Source organism: Magallana gigas, chromosome 4 (assembly GCF_963853765.1).
Source record: "Magallana gigas chromosome 4, xbMagGiga1.1, whole genome shotgun sequence".
Lineage (NCBI taxonomy): Eukaryota > Metazoa > Mollusca > Bivalvia > Ostreida > Ostreidae > Magallana > Magallana gigas.
Genome location: NC_088856.1, coordinates 15,190,968 through 15,205,552, shown reverse-complemented (window position 1 = coordinate 15,205,552; position 14,585 = coordinate 15,190,968). Strand labels below are relative to the sequence as shown.

The 14,585-nt window shown below is 31.3% G+C and overlaps 1 long non-coding RNA gene across 1 annotated transcript; it reads right to left on the bottom strand.

Annotated features, from left to right (window-relative positions):
* Positions 1-2,047: 2,047 nt before the first annotated feature.
* Positions 2,048-12,792, bottom strand: LOC136274491 (uncharacterized). Its single transcript, XR_010712860.1, has 4 exons — positions 12,702-12,792; positions 6,189-6,255; positions 5,356-5,537; positions 2,048-3,903 (listed from the first exon to the last, which is right to left on the bottom strand). It is a non-coding gene; the product is annotated as an uncharacterized lncRNA (long non-coding RNA).
* Positions 12,793-14,585: the final 1,793 nt, after the last annotated feature.

Below are 14,585 nucleotides of genomic sequence, written 5' to 3'. Positions count from 1 at the left end.
TCAACTGTAATTCAGAGATATTACTTAGATTTTGATTTTTAATAATTTATTAAAAAAATACCATCTGTTGAACTAAGTTATTTTTATGGCAAAATATCAAATATAGGGTACCTCTATTGTATGGATAACTCCTCATACAGTTTTCAATTGCAAGTTATGAAGTTGTTTTGCAAATAAATTGTAAATAGCATATATCAGAGATGTTCATGTTACTTCGATATTTAACTCACTGAGGGGAAGTCGGGGTTGGGGGGGGGGGGAGCTTATGCTATATTGTACGTGTCAGTGTCCGTACCTGTTTAAAGTTTTTGGAGCATATCCTGTTTCTAAGTTATTACTTGTCCTACCTTCACCAAACTTGCATGGATTGTGCATCTGGACCTACTTATTATATGATACTTTTGAACTTGAAGGCTTGAATGCTTAATTTGGGCCATTGGTTTAGGATGCTGGATAAGGTTAAGGTTTTGGAGCTGGTTAAAGTTTTTAGAGCAGGTGCCCTTTGATGATTATAACTTACTTACTATGGTCTTAAGTTCACCAAATTGGTGAGATGGTTAGACAGGCTTAAATACTGAATTTGAGCCATAAGTTTCAGATGCTGGATGAGGTTAAAGTTTTTGGAGCAGGGTCCCTTTGATGAATATATATTACTTACTACTGGTCCTAACTTCATTAAACTTTCATGGATGGTGCGTCTTGTGATACGTGTGCACTTGATAGGCCTGAATGCTTAATATGAGTCATAGGTTTTGAATGCTGGTAGAGGTTAAGGTTTTTTGAGCTGGTTAAAGACAAATTTTAGGGTTTTTTTTGGTCCAATCTTTACCAAATTTGGTTTGATGATGCATCTTATAATAATAATGCACTTAACAAGCGTGGACGCTGAATCTAAGCCAATGGTTTTGGATGTTTCAGTAGGTTAATTTTTTTGGAATTGGTCATATGTTTTTATAAATGATAGTACTATTTCAAACTTGCATAATTGATTGACCTATATAAATGAATCACAATGGAAGCTTCAGATGATATGATATAATATTGTAAAATATTACATGAGACAATAATTTTCGTCATTTTCATTGGCTGAAAGCACATCACGTGACATTCGTCCTTTTCCGATATTGACGCGATATCACTTGACATGGGTCCATATAACAACATATCAACAATCGACCTACAATGAAGTCCATAATTGTATAAAATTATATGGTATTTTATTATTTTTTATATCATAATATAAAATTGTATGATGAAATTGTAATAATTGATCTTGTATCATATGATATGATATTGTATAATATAATGTGATATTCTATCATATGGTACAATTTAATGATACAGTATAATATGATATTATATAAATCAATATCATATAGTACAATATCATATTATTTAATATCATATCATATATGACTCAATAATACATGATTCAATTAATATATCATATTGTAGGATATCATATTGTGTCATGATATTGTACTTTATAGTGTATCATAATATGATTTACGGTGCTACCGTTGTGGCAAGCGCACCAAGAATTACACATACATTGCATCATTGTCAACTTAGTTATCAACTAAAATCAAAGAATTTGAGAGACAGAGAACAGACGGAGTGAGAGAAAGAAAGGAGAGAGAGAATTATGAGATTTGATTGTCAGTTTTAAAATTCATACAAAATACATTGGCTTCCTTCCACTTAAAACCGTTCTTTACTTTTAGAGTAAAGTCTGTAAAACGTATTTTGTGTTTAATTTGGTCAAAATTATTTTTTTTTGTGCCATGTTGTTATCTGAAATTTTTTCTCCCTTTTATTCCGTCAAAATGACCTTTTTTTTAAGCTTCGCTACTTATATTTACTGAACATGCAAGCAAATTTAGCTTAAAATTGGAGCGACGTGACAGTGAAGTATGGCTCTTGCTAGTGTGTGTGTGTGTGTGTATATATATATATATATATATATATATATATATATATATATATATATATATATATATATATATATATATATATATATATATATATTCTCTCTATCAAAAAAAAAATTAAAACATTATCTGAGGCAGGTATCACAGTCTATTCAGAAACAGCTAGTACACGTACTCATATGTTTGGTCCACCTCTAAAAATTTACGTTTTGACTCAGTACGAAGGGATGGAAACATGTAAAAAATGTCTTTGGTCTCAACAAAGCTTGTGCAGTACTTAAAAAGGTGTATTTAAACCTCAAGGCACCATAATTTACGAGTTAAAAAGTAGTCATTTTTGCATAGCACTACGGGAGAAAACATTAGAGAGCATTATGAGACGTAGACAAAAATATTTCTTGATGAACCTGTAGGTTTAGCTCGTTCTTTTTCCCACGCGCACTGGTTCTTAGAGCTCGATTCGCTCGCTATGATATATCGTATGACACAATCATGTTTAGTGTCATAAGATACAATATCGTATTGTATAACAGTTTATTGATAATACAATAATAATATTGTGTCATAAAATACAGTATGAAATTAACATATAATATGGTTATCATACAGTTTTATATCATATGATGTTATACGATTATAATATTTTGTCAAATTACACCACAGTATCCAATATTTTCTTAATGGTCATGAAGTATGCTTTTTATATGATATGATATTATATGATAAAGGTGGTCTCTTAAAGGTGATACCTCGTCTTGGTTAGCATTGTAATATGTGATTACCTATGTTTGATAATCGATGAAAAAATACCACCTGTTGAACTTAGCTTTTTTATTTTTTTTGCAAAATGTCGCAATAGCGTACATCATTTCTCAGGATAGTTAGTGTTTATCAATGTAGGGTTGAAAAATGGATTATGGATGCCATTCACACAAAAGAAAACTCAGTTTGCATTACATTAGAGTTTTGCTCTTGTTCATAAAATATTGTGGAATATATACCTACGTCCAACAATTAAATTTAAACTAAACAACAGCTAAATTATAGTTAATCACAATTATCATACTACTATACAACAATTAAAATATAAATTGTAACTTTACAAAATTTCAACTTAATAACAATTAAATTTTAGCAATGCAGCAACACTTGCTGACAACCAAACTGTAAATATGCAACCACAGAATTATAAATATACAATACTATATCATAACTATTCAACAGCTAAATTATAACTATACAACAACTAAATTCTACATATACAACTAAATTCAATTATAAAGAGTACTTAATATAATAGAGTAGTTTTCCTATTGATAATTGTTGTTTGGCTTCAAGTTCGGCCTTTTCTCTATTGACTCTTCAACAAACTTACGAAAGTCATTATCATGTTCATATTTTTTTGGCGTAACAGCGTTCGCATCCATCAACACACGAACTACACTAAAATGTCCTCGTTCATACGCAATCTCAAGTGGTGAACATTTATTGTCTTCTTGATTGACGTCAGCCCCATGTTCTATCAACTTTTCAACTACACTTAATTGCCCCAAATAGCATGCAGCTGTCAATGGTGTTTCATTTCCATCTCCTTGGTTGGTATCGGCTTTGTTTTCGATAAGTATTTTAACTATATCTAAATGTCCCAAATAACATGCGGTTGTTAGAGGCGTTTTTTCGTTATCTTTTTGATTGACATTAGCCCCACTTTTAATCAACTTTTCAACCTGATTCAATTGTCCTTTATAACATGCAGTAATCAGTGCTGTTTCAACGGTGTTCGGTTGATATGTATCAGTTTTAGGTTTGATCACTTCCTCTGTTGCTTTGCTTTCATCTGGTTGATTGACTTCAGCTTCTACACTTATCAACTGTTCGTTTTCACTCTCATTTTTCCTGGAAATTGAACTTGTTTTAAAATGCGGTTTATCAGGTTCCAATCCTGTTGCTAGTCCAGAAAGTGAGTTTTTTTCTGTAACAAATAAATGTACATACATGTACACAGTATATTAATGTCATTAACGTTGTCATTTGAATATGAAAAGAAAAAAATCATAAAAAACTGATAAAAATTGTTTTAACGCAAATAGAATCTTTTTAACGTTTTAGTAATTTTTAATATGGACGTAACTATGTATTTGTTAAGCTTAGCTTGCTCAATTTAAGGATGAGTAAACATTGTGACCTTGTTTTTGTGTTGTTGTTTTTAAAAATCATCGTATTTAATTATTTATGATGTATTTTCCCTAGCTTTACTGTATCGTTGAACTATTTAATTAGAGACAGAGTGGTTGCCCCCAAATTTTACATTTTATTGAACACATTTTTGTAAACTTTCATTATTTATCAAAACATTTGCCTGTCTTGTATCAAATGACCAGGAAAGCGATAATGGAAAAGAAACTGTATTGCAATTCATAATATTTTCTAATGAATGATTTTTTAAGTTTTAATACCAAGTAAGCTTATTTTTTATTTGTAATTGGTCGCAAAACGACTCATTAATAAATGATTTTTATCAAACTTCTCTCAAACGATTTTTAAATGTCTTGCACAAATTCATCTCAATCAGACTACTGTGGTTTTCCTTTCTTTTTTTTGTAAAAAAAAATGTGCTAGTTTGTGAAATAGACCAATTTTTGGGAGTTGATTTTAATGAACTCTCCCATGCAGTTACTCTGCACATGGCAAAACGGAAGTGAAGCAGTGTTTGGACCTAAGCAATAATCATCACCGCTGACAAGACTTAGTTTTTGATAATCGATTAATTCGATGTAATTTATTCAAAACCATGGTTTTTCCAGGAAACTTATTTATAAATGCCTTGAAAAAGCCAGATTTTTTATAAGTGGTACAATTTAGACATTTTTTGATGTCATATGTATTTTTACGCTATAGGTCAATAAGACTGGTTTGCTGTCATTAATTACGAAGAATCAAGAGCAGACTATCCAATCTTAAGATAGAACTAGTACTTGCGTAAACTTGACTTATTATTTGTTTGTTAAAAATGGCTTGAATACAATTTTCCAGAAATATTACGATAACTGATACATATCTAATGAATCGTTGAGTTTGATGCCGTTAATTATATCTAGTAAATATTACATAATATGATTCATATGGGGTTTTCCGTCTATAGCCCAAAATTCTTGTAGGAAAATCCCTAGAATTCATATAAGGAAAAAAGCTCGTAATTATTCAAATACAGCTAAGAAACTAATTATCATGCAAAATTACAAATCTTTGAATTAAAAAATATTATGATCAATAAAATCAAATCCCGTCAGTACTTCAGTACTTTGATTTTATGAAGATTTTCTGAACATTCTTTTATATTTTGTCCCGAATTAAGGATAGATTTCCCCCTAAACACCTTACAAAAATATTTTGTTTTTGTGATTCAAATAATCCTAAATATTACCTTTATCCTTTTCCCGTCTTTTGTAAAGGATAAACTCCACTATTCCTACCGTCAAAATCAGATAAACGATCATGAAGATAAATATTACGACAGTTGTATTACGACGATCAGCTCTTGCACTGTATCCTCCATTTCCTGTTTTAGAACCATTCACGTGTAAATCAGTTGTTGAAGATAGTAATCTACAAATATTATCAACAATTAACTTCACCTTTAAATGCTAATTTATAAAATCGTGATATAGTCTGATAGTCTTTCGTCATAATTTCCATGTCGTTTCCCATTTTATTTGTTACAAGCTTTGTATAATTTGTTCAAACACTCTTAAGTAGAAATGCATGAAGTGCCTCGATCTAAGAAGTATGTATTCGTCACTGCATTGTGTTTCTCGTGTAAAATTGTATGATTTAGCGAATCAATTGAACTTATGATTTACCATTTTAATATAAAATAGTTTACGATGTCAAAGTTGCAAAGTCTGAAAAACTTTCCCATTTTGTCATCAAAATGAAAGAAAGCCATGGAAGGTAGCTTGATAAGCGTTAATATTTATCTATTACAATGATATTCATTCATTTATTATACAGTAATGTAATATGTTCCAGTTTAAAAGTTAAGAGTATGTAAAGGAATAAATAACATCAAGCTAAATGTCTAAAAAAAAAAAAAAAAAAAACCCAAAGCAAACAAGATTTAAGAAAATACTGCATAATACCGACGCGCAGAAAAGATTTAATTTACTCATAGATAATAGCATTAGACAGAACCCAAAGAAAAAAGGAAATAAAACAGCCTTAATTTCTGCTAAAAGTCATTAAAAAATTCAAAATTACCCTTCTATGCAATCTCTCTCAGCAGCAAATCACTTCAAATTCCTGTTGATCGCTAGGCACATTGGGTCTGTTAAGATAATATTGTTTATGATTATGTCATGTACAAACTTAAATAGCATAACAAAATATTAATTTTGATTATTATGTACATGTATGTGAGATAATTTATAATGTAATTTATATGAAAATTGCAATTTACATTACTGCCACTTTGAATTATAGATATATTATTAATGTAATGATTAAATTATTACAGTAATTACATAAATCTTTTCCTATCAAAATTTGGCGTATTTAAAAATAAGTTATTTGGTTCCTTAAAACCAATTTTCTTATATTTAGTTCAAACTAGATGCTGTCATTAGACAGTAATACCCACACCAAGTATTTGCCCCTAAATAACACTGTTTTGTACCAGTTTAATTAAAAATGAAGGCCACATGCAAGTTCCGGTAATACATTTTAAATTATAATTTTCATAACTGAAGGATGATCGAGATCCCTTATGTGATATGTTATATTTGATAATATCGGGAAGAGCACTTGGGATCATGACCTACATACCATCTGAAATGCCTTGAACAAAGAAACAATAATATATGTTCATGATATATGATTCAATTTAAGAACCCAGATATAGATCAATAATCTACGTTTTGTAATGCTTCTTATGTATATATATATATACATGTATTAGTTTGTGTTTTGGTCTTCAATTCATGTTCATGACTGAATTATGGCTTAGTCTTATTTTTAATTACATAAAAAAATGTCAAATATATGACTTGGAACCCCCACCCCAAAACAAACTCAAATATAAACTGTTGCCCCCCTTTAATTGTCGAATGATCTTTTAAAATAAAAACATAATTGGGGTCTAAAAAGTTTTATAAATTAGTAAAAAATGTTATTCTTAAAAAAAATACATTACACCTTGCATAATTGACAAATGATCTATTGAGATATGATCAGAAGTCATATTTCTACCTTGGAATCAATAACTAATATTCATTGACAAGTTAAAATTAATAACAATAAATGATTCAAATTATAAATGTTTATACTCCACATCCATCCCCCCCCAACCAATCAAACCTGGTTCTAAAGATTCAGTTTTCTTACATTCTGTACAGTAGCAAATTTTAAATCATTTCTTGATTGCTTTTTCTCTCCTAATGCACATTAACATTTTGGAAATTGCTTAATTCATTTTTTAAGATTTAGAAATAAAATGTTATATGCATGTGTATTCGCTTATTTGGGGCAATTGTAAAGTCTCCTTAACAAAGCAGTGTCATCAAAAGGCTAGGAATTACCCACATGGATCAAACTAGAATGTCAGGGTGTCTCCAAGGGGGCATAACTTATATACAACTTGATGCGCAATGACACAAAGAGCAAGAATAAATTATATGGTTTACGGATGAGGATCTAAGAAGTTAACAAAATATACCGTATATTATTATTTTCTATTTCATAAAAAGGGAGGGGGGGGGGGTTAAAGACAACACCTGAGGGTCATGTACTTTACACCATATGTTTGATGCATCATAATGACATTAGAAGATATTTTGTATTTTCCTGTTTCATGGGGTCAGAACAGTCCCATAAGGTCATGGCCTACATTGTATTTGATGTATAATAATACATTTTAAGAAAGAAATACTCCTTCCGTCCTTCCTATTATAACTCATATAAAAATGATAAGTCTCTACACTTACTTAAATGTAATACACAAATTTAATAAGAAATTGTTTATACAGGGTCAATATAGGGTCAACTCAATAGTGTAAGTCTGACAAATGAAAAAATAACTTTTGCAATTAAAATGACAGAAACTTTAAAAATGCGATATGATAGGTAACGATGATAAGCTTTTTTAAATCTTAAAAGATGATAATACAGTTTGCTGTGAAAGGGAGATCTCTTATTTAGAAAGTGAAAGTAATACTTATGTTATGCTGGCATCTCATTATATTGTGCTACTACATGTATTATGCCTACCTATATTGGTCAACATCATAATAATAATCCAATTAAAGCACAATAATGAATTCCTTTAGCTGAGCATCACAAAAGGAATGTTTATGCATGTTTACTAATCCTTTTCTGCATATGGAAAACACATGTACAACCCATCTAATCGAAGAGCTGGGTAAAACTTGTACCCGCTAATGAGACCTGCAGACCTGTGTTGTGTACTTAACTTCAGACAAAGATCAGTTATTTGTAACATGCATGCATTTTTATGACCTATTTTTCAAAACCCCTTGCACTATTTGATTAGGTAAATAACAGTTTTCTGGTGGTGAACGACACCTGCATATTGTGATGTGTACTTCCTATTGAAATAAACAATAAAGTGTAATTATAATATTTACCCCCAAAATAATGTTACCTTACATTGAAGCGCAATGGGTTAGAGCGTTTACATGTCTGTAAGAGCATTGGGGTCCAAGGTGTATTTTTGGTAATTTTGCTATTGATATATTGAATTGTCATGGGTAGAGGGGGGGGGGGGGGGGGTCTGGACCCCTCACTCCCACCCCTTCTCTAAATCTGTGCACACGATAATGTACATATAGGCACACAGAAGCAAATCTAAAGCCGGCAACCGCCACGGGGAGGGGGCATTATTTAATTTTTAATTGTGTTTGTAATAATTATATAGACCATTATACTTTTTATGACATGAAATGTTAAGATTATTTATTAACTGAAAATTCACTGGGTCAACCCAAAATTGCAGATAAATTGCTGCTCATGTGTATTATGGGAAGGGTTCTCATCCTTCAGTTATGAAAATTATGATGAGACTTGCATGTGGCCTTCATTTTTAATTAAACTGGTACAAAACAGTGTTATTTAGGGGCAAACACTTGGTGAGGGTATTACTGTCTAATGACAGCATCTAGTTTCATTTGTCAGACTTACACTATTGAGTTAACATATTGACCCTGTAACAATTTCGTATTAAATTTGTGTATTACATGTTAGTAAGTGTAGAGACTTATAATTTTTATATGAGTTATAATAGGAAGTAGCGTTCTTTCTTAATGAATAATAGTACATCAAATACAATGTATAGGCCATGACCCTATGGGATTGTTCTGACCCAATGAAACAGGAAAATACAAAATATCTTCAAATGTCATTATGATGCATCATATGGTGTAAAACTACATGACCCCCATGTGTTGTCTTTAACCCCCTTATGAAATAGGAAATAATGATACACTGTATATTTTGATTACTTTTGAGATCCTCATCCCTAAACCATATAATTTATTCCTGCTCTTTGTGTCATTGCGCATCAAATTGTATATAGGTTATGCCCCCTTGGAGACACTCTGACATTCTAGAACTAGAAATAATAAAGTATCTTATCTTATTCATATGAAGTGTTTGATCCATGTGGGTATTTCCTAGCCTTATGATGACACTGCTTTGTTTAGGAGACTTTACACTGCCCCAAATAAGCGAATACACATGCATATAACAGTTTTTATTTGAGTTTGTTTGGGGGTTAGGGTTCCAAGTCATATATTTGACAATTTTTTGATGTGATTTAAAATAAGACTAAGTCATACTACAGTCATGAACATGAATAGTTTAGAAAACTAATACATGTATATATACATGTTTATTGGACGTATTACAAAACATAAATGATCGATAGATCTATATCTGTGTTTGAATCCTATATAATGCCATATATTATTATTTCTTTGTTCAAGGCATTTCAGATAGTATGTAGGTCATGATCCATGTGCTCTTCCTGAAATTATCAAATATCATAAAACCATTGATATTCCCACCTTAATCCAAAGATATCATTCCTCCTTTGGTCATCGCGCATCAGATAATTATGGTATGTAAGTCATGACCCTCAAACGGTATGTAGGTCATGGGCTTCAGGGTTAAATTTAGTTTTTCAAAACCTTAATGCACATCTATAAAACAATCCCTATCATATCCCAAAATTTGATGTGTCTCTCAATTAAATCATAAGAGGAGATCCGGGATCTGTGTTTTTTGAGTGATAAACGTCAATTTTCTTCTACTATTTGACTCCCTTGATGAAATTAAAAATTTTAAAACCTTATTGCACATCTATAGGACAGCCCCAATTATATCCCAAGAGATGACGTAGCTACTCCAAAAGTTGTGAGAGGAGTTCTGAGAACCATACTTTTTTTGCTAAAAACGTCATTTTTTGTTGCCTACTCTTCCCCTTAATAAAATAAATTCTGTAACCTGATCACACACCAAAATGACACCCCAATATATTCTAGAAGATCATTTGGCTACTGCAAAAAATGTAAAAAAAAAAAACAAAAAAAAAAAAACAAAAAAAAAAAAAAAAAACCAAACAAACAAAAAACAAAAAAACGTCATTTTTTTAGCTATTAAATGACCCCCAAGACAAAATTGAAATTTCCAAAACCTTATTGTGCATCTATAGGATACCCTAAAACATATTTCAAGAGATGATTTGTCTACTGTTGAAAATGTAGGAGGAGTACGAGGAAGAAGGTTTTTGTGAAAAACGTCATGTTTTACCAATTATTTGACCCCCAGAACTACTAGAGATTTTTGAAACCTTTTTACAAAACATCATGACAACCCAAATCAAATTCAAAGTTAAGTTTGCTGGTTTATAAGATGTAAGAGCAGTTTGAGAAAGTAAAACAAGACAGACTTACAGACAGAACAGGGTAACAACAGTATACCCGAAATTTCTTTAGAAAGTGCGGGTATAATAATTACAATTTTGCAAATAAAAGTATCATTCTATTTCTAGTTGTGAAAATAAGAACCACGATATTATGGTATTTATCTGATGTGACAATTTTTTGAAGCTGCTTAGTCCGATTTTACATCAAATTTTGTGACCGTTTTTAAACGATGGGTTTGCTAGGTATGTGTATGATAAAGGACATTGCAGTAGTTTTCCCGGTCAATCAAGCCATATTTAAATGAAAACATAATGTTCAAAATTAATTTTGAAAACAAGCGACACAAAAAGGTTACCGCGTAATTTCGTCTCATATTAAAATACGCCCCTGGCGTCGAGACGGCTATGATAGTATTACGACTTTGAAATGATGTCATCGCTATATATAAAGGTTATAATTTTTCGGCGAATCAAAATTGAACCTGTGTACATTAAGTTCACTAATATTTCTGAAGTTTGCTTTGTTAACATTCGATGCATAACATGCGGGTTGAATAAACCTAATCATGCGGGGACGAAACCAAACGGTTCCTTTTTCTAAACATTCCCATGATGCAGTTTGGTGTGTTTTTTCGTTTGCCCAAAAAGAAATTATTTTATTTACTTTGAATATTCTATAACTTTGAAAGGAGACCGACTCTGCTGGTGTAAATATGCAAAAGTCCGTAACTTTCTAAGATAATTGGTTTGTATAGAAAATTATTTGATACTGTAATAGCGAAAAAATCGGACCATGCAGCTTTGAATAATACATTGACAATTTTTGATATGTAAACTGATGATTTAGCTTCAGCGACGGAATGCATGATTTAATGATGAAGCACAGTTGTCTTTTGTGAATTGCATTAGATCATTATATAATATTGAGCAAAAACGTACTGAAAAAAAAACCGTTTTCCAACAGCATTGAAGTATAAATGGGTAATACTTCGAAGAAGTTTAAAAAATATATTAAGTTTATTCAAAATATTAACATTAATTTTACTTATTTTACAACGATTGAGAAACAAGTTCAATAACTTAATATATTATTATCTTTTTTTGTATTGGCACTGATGTTAGCGCGAGGAGGTCATGGATGTGGGAGGAAGCTTGTTCAAAGAAAACAAGCAGGCGACCACCATACGCTTTCACTTGCAACCAGCGTCAATTGAAATGGGTTTTAGTGCCAGTTTAATCGACTTCAGCTGTAATTTTCCACTTTTTTCAATTTAACTTTATTTTAAGAGGTATTTCCAATTGTAAACTACAATTTGAGTGCCAGCCATCGAATAATGATTGAGATACACGTACAGTGTTATGGCACTTCATTTTAATATTAAGGAGGCTCGATGATCAACAAATTAACCATCAGGCCCCGGGGCCATAAAAGTTAGATGAGCTCACTTTTGATCTCAGTCTCACTTTTCCGCAAGGAATATTTAGTAGAAAACTGAGACTTAGATCAAAAGTGAGCTTGTCTAAGTTTTATGATCTACCTAAAATTTTAAAATATAATTGTTTACCTATAATCTATTATTAACTAAAAAAAAACTATAGATTTTTACTTTTTTATTTGGGTATTTTATTTTATTTTTATATAGAGCTCTTCTTCTAAAGGAGATCAATACTGTATAAAAATGACCACAACCACTGAGCCAATTTGAGGTGTAAACGTCGACTATAGAAAAATTCAAGCGTGTGCTTAAATCTGTGTTTTTTCCCCGGAAAATGTTTACTTTTTATTCAAATACCGTCTGACTGTATAATATGTCTGGAACAAAAAATAGACCTACGTGTGTATATTTCATCATCGGTATATGGTGTCGTTGGACAGCCACTGGTGAACCTCTCCACACATCTATAGTGATTAAGGTCACCTGTCCCAGTTTTCAAGCTGGTTTTGTCAAATGGACTTTTTTTCCCCGAGATAATTCGTAATTTTAAAAATATTTATTGATATTTGTACTCACCGGATTTCCTGCTGCCAACTCAAGTGCTTTAACAAGCAAAAAAATATTTGATAGCATACGTCCCATTTTCAAACTGTTTGTCTTTTCATTCTGTAGAGAAGACCTGAATCATTTGACTAACACATCATAAGATGTACAAATTAATAAACGACCTCTGACATTAAAATTGACAATGATCATGAATGATACTAAAGACAAAATGGGTTTGATTGATCAACTTTTTAGTACTACTATCCATATGTCGAGTTTACAAAATGTACCATCTAACAAACCTGAATGATACAAAGTCTTTTGTTGTCGAAAAGTTTGATACTATAGCTCAAATCATGACCACGTTTCTTTAAAAAAAATCCCATGAATTATGAACCAGTGTCATACCTGTAATTGATTTTGAAAAAGTGCAGGTTTTTTTTTATCAAATATTGCACCAATCTATCAATACGAATTCTACCAGAGAGCATTTTAAAGTCCATTCATAGCTAACTATTGATTATGGAAAATTGGTGTTCGGGGACCAATTGTTTAAATGTAGACAATATAATCAGGACCCTTTATACATACCTTTTTTTATTATAAAATATAAATGGAAAGGTATGGAGATAACCTATAATAAATGGGCCATTTTTAAAAAAGAAAAAAAAATAGTTATTACTGATAAATAAAACACTACACCTTTCTTAAGTATGAAGAATAAGTTCAAATGTAAGTTGTTCTTTTTTATTTTATAAAACCTTCAGAAAATCTAAAACAAATTTAAAAAAGTGACAGTAAAATCATCAAAAATACATTTTTTTGTCTCAGTAGGACAAAGCGGAACTATTAATCTTTAAATATTTTGAAATTATTTAAAACTTTGCTGTTTGAATTATATAAAGGATAGCGTATTTACATACTAGCCAACAAGAAAAACGTAAACCCCATGTAAAAATTTGTTGCTAAATTTGGCATACAGAATTGATTGCGTAATCGTTCACTACAAAAGTGTCAGTGATGTATGATACGATTAATAGGAAAATGGCTCTTAGATTTTCTAAACGATATAAGTGTTCTTGAATAACTGTGCAACTGGCTATGCCTTATAAATTTTACCAGTGATCCAACCAGGCCAAAACCAGAAACAGATGATTCTATATTTTACATACCCAATCTCCGTTCTTTGCTTTCGTTAGAACCGAAAGTCTTTAAATACACCAAATACCCTACAACAGTCACAAATCAAACCTTGGCGATGCCCATTAGGTACTCACAAACATGTACCGAGATCAATATTTGTCAAATATTCTTCACCAAAAACAACTTATGCCACAACTAAAGTAAATGCATCATTCATTCGTTGTATCTCTTATCGCTTTAAGGCTATTCATAAATTCATCAGTAGTTACTTCTTTCAGTCGCTAATGCTTAATCGCCGCTTATCGATAGAATCATACGAGACAATCAACAAAACCTAACAAAGACAGTAAGGAAATAGAGTAAAGCGCAATGCCAAAGGGTGTCTGCTTCCAGTACCATTCATACGCTTCAGCATTTGTTTGAGAGTACTGTTAAAACGTTCCACTAGCCCGTTGCACATAGGGTGATATGGCGTAGTGGTCAGCTGTTTCAATGAAATGAGTCTACTTACCTCCTTCATATGCCCTGAAGTAAACTGATTTCCGATGTCTGTCCAGATTTCCTCTGGGATGCCTGTATAAGAATTCGAGAAGA